The following is a 4,125-nucleotide window of genomic DNA, read 5'->3' on the forward strand; positions in this document are numbered from 1 at the left end:
TTAAATAGTCCCACAAACAAATGAAAAAAGCTAATATGACACAGTTTGAATCTTCATTTATGGGACTAATCAATGAGTCACTAAACAATAATAATATAATTCTTATCCTATAATATTTAATTTTTCAGTACGTCGAAAATATCATATACGTGCGTGCACTTTGTTGATTTTTTATATTGGTTAAATATATGTGTAATACGTTGTTATTGGAAGATTAAAAATTTTTTTTATGTGACTTTTTTTTTTAATTGATATTATTTAAATCGAATGATCCGATTTGTTTTAAGAAAAAAAAATCTACAAATTGAAAAATCTGATTTGTATTTTTTATTTTTTTTATTTTTGAAAACAAAAGTTGAACAATCTAATTTTAATATTAATTTTTTTTTTATTTTTAAAAACACAAATCTGAACCGTTTGATTTGTGATCGTTTATTTAAAAAACAAAACAATATAAAAAAGTCAAAAGCACCAAATTATATAACCCACGTAAATGTAAAACATTTCTTCTTACATTATTTTGTGATACACATCTCTCTGTTATACACGACAATTAACAAGCGCACTTTTTGCTTTGTATGACTTTTTGAAAGTAATTACTCTATTCTTCATTGTGCCAAAAAAAGACAAAATTTAGTTCACCAATGTGTACGGAAATAATGTTAATGTAATAAAATGACGATGCATATTTAAAAAAATAAAAAACGATAATACTACTGACAATAAAATACTAAGATTAGAAGTGAGTCGAATTAAACTGAGCTATATCAAATTTAAGTTTGGCTCACGATTCGATTCATTAACAATTGAGTTTATTTCTTAAACTCAAATTTAGATCACTAAAAGTTCACGAGCTAACTCAAATTCATCTCCTTTGGTAGGATTTTTTTTGAAATAAAATAAAAAAATTTAATATTTTCCCAAACACCATTTTTTAACTTTAATTTCCTAAATATAATTTTTTTTTTGTTTAGAGTAAGTTCGCCTTACCCCCGACGAACAAATCCCATATTTTTAATCCATTTTAATCCATTATCATACATCATCTCCAAATAGTATATAAATCTACAAATAATATATAGGAGTACACAAAAATACACAAACAACAAGCATAGCTTCTTCAAAGATTTTTTTTAATTATAAATTAAAAAAATAAACCATATTTAATAATGGCAACTGATCCGTTAGCCTGAAACCGGTCCATTATTAAATATGGCTTATTTTTTTTATTTATAATTTAAAAAATTATTGAAGAAGTCATGCTTGTTGTCTGTGTATTTTTGTGTACTCTTAGGCTGCGTTTGTTTTTAAAGACAGGACAGAACATGACACTGAAACGGGAGACAATAGGATGGAGACACTAAAAAATATTTTTTGTGTATTGTATTTGGATATGATGGACAAGACACTAATGTAATGTCTAGTATTATGTTTGGATACACATGAACAAGACTAAAATATTATATGAAATGACTAAAATAGCCCTGTGATTCCAAATTTTCTACATCAATACAAATTAATTTAATAAAAAATGAGAGTACGTAGAAGTACAAACTTGAAAAAAATATTTGAAGAGGCAAAAAATTTTAATAAAAAATATATTAATATTTATATTAAAATAAGATTAATTATTTTTGTTATTATTTTTATTACAAATCAAATAATATAATATAAGATTAAAATGGTATTGAAGTAAAACGATAAAAAGAAAAGAATTATCTACCCCCAATAAAAAATTCTACAGAAAGGAGAGAGTACCTGGAAAAGAAAGAGATAGAGGAAGAACAGGAAGAAAAAAAAGTATCTTTGAACAACGCAATAGGAAAAATAAGAAGGGGTAATACTGGAAAAAAAGGAAAACAAAATTTATAAAATTGTCCGTGTCCACTCTTCCAAATCCCGTGTCTATCATTGTCCTTCGTGAAAGAGTGGACACAAAAGTATAAAAAATTGTCTCGGAGACAATATGTCCACTGTCCATGTCTCTACTTCCAAACACTTTTTAAACAAGTGTTGTCCATGTCTCCGTGTCCTGCCCCCGAAAACAAACGCTACCTTACATACTATTTGTAAATCTATATACTATTTGGAAATAATGATAATAGATTAAAAACGTGGGATTCAAAAAAGTTGAAGGGAGTTCGCTGGGGTAATGCGAACTCTATCATTTTTATAGAGTTCGTTGGGGTGCGAACTTTCTCTAAACAAAAAATCGTATTTGGGGAATTAAAGTTTAAAAATGGTGTTTGGGGAAATACGAATTTTTTTTTATTTTATTTCTGAAAAAAATCCATAGAATATGTGTATTAATAATTAATTATATATAATCGAGTCAGCTTACGAACTAATGAACTAAGCTTATCAAAGCTCAAGCTCGGGTCATTTAATTTATGAGCTAATACTAGGCTCAAATTCGACTCACTAGCTCACAAGTTCAGCTTATTGAGCTATTAACGAGTCAAATTCAAGCTAGCTCATGAGCTAACTTTGCTCACTTTCAACCCTAAATGTTAATGTAATTTTTTAAAGTTTTTTAACAATTATATTTTTCTCAATGATTATCATGGCTGCTAAATTATGTTCCAACATTGAGTTTAACATCATGTTAAATGTATAGTTTTTTTAAGTTGTTTAATTACATTCCTTTATTTATTTTATTTTATTTTAATTTCTTTACAGGTATGATCTTATTAAAAATATCAAAACAACATTTGAACATAGACTTTAGAAAATTAATGTTAGAATAATTCGATTATAAAGTGTCAAACAATTTAAAACACGTATACAAAATTCTAATAGAAATGGTTCTACTTGATGAAGAGGTAATATAGAATTGTATATTAATTTCAAAATAATATGCTATTTTTATTAGGTTTTTTTTATTGTGATATTATTTTAAAAGGATTTCCGTATAAAATGCACAATAAAAAGTCAGGAGGTATCCCTATTTGGGAAAAGAATATCTGAAAGAAGTGTTTATGTTATGACCAACCTTAACGTAGGTCAAAATAATATTAGGTTCAAACCAATCAGACATGAATATAGGATTTATTTCAAGAATAATACAATTGCATTCGGTTAAAGATTCCTCAATCCCAATAAATTTGTCTTGTTTTAAACCGTACAGAGAAAATATTCCAAAAAAAAAAAGACTCGCACTTGATAAGTAATAGTTGTATAATTCATATAAAGAATTGTTTGTATCAATTTATTTTGATAATTTTTTAAGATAATAACACTTTATATTTTTAAAATTACAGATGTAATAGGTCTTTTAACTAAAAAAGAAAATTTAGAAATCTCAAATAATTTTAGAAGTCCTTTTTTTTTTATTGTTTTAGATTTTGACAAGATGCGATACGTTAAAAATATTGCGATAATGTTTTTAATTTTGTTTTTTAAATTCTTAAAAGTTATTGTGTTTCTAATTATTTTGTGTTTATATAGTATAAGAATGGACCTAAATTGAGATACATATTATGAAAAAATTTTATAAAATCGTTCATTGAGTACATGAAAAATCACCCAAATGAACACTATATTATTTATATAGTTTAGAAATTTATTTTTAGCATATAATGATATTTAAGTAGTTATTTACTAGCAATATATATAATTAATTTGTCATAGCTAATAGTCGTTTGTTATTGTCAAATATGGTATTTTTAATGGTATGGTGTTTTTAATCGTTTTGTAGAGATAAAGGATAATATAATTAATATTCGAATTTGATGATAATATGATTATGATCTAAATAATTTTGTAATCTGTTGAATATGAGGATGATTCTGTGTGTTTTTTGTGTCACTATGATATGCTTCATGCATGATCCTCTATTTCCCACTATTCAAGAGATAGAGACATAAACTATTAAAATTGTATACAATTAAAATAGAAACTAAAACTAATATTATTTAATCTCTACGAGAAATTAAAATTTTAAAATTGATCATCATGATATAATTTATTGTCATAATTCATAGACACAATTAAAAAATCAATATACCTTTATTAACAAATTTAAAATTAATATACCAATATTTTTGTACTCAATATTTAATTATAGACAATTTTTATCACATGTAAATTCAGATAAAATATAAGTATTTATTAAAATTAAGATAG

This window comes from Arachis ipaensis, chromosome B03 (genome assembly GCF_000816755.2).
Source record: "Arachis ipaensis cultivar K30076 chromosome B03, Araip1.1, whole genome shotgun sequence".
NCBI lineage: Eukaryota > Viridiplantae > Streptophyta > Magnoliopsida > Fabales > Fabaceae > Arachis > Arachis ipaensis.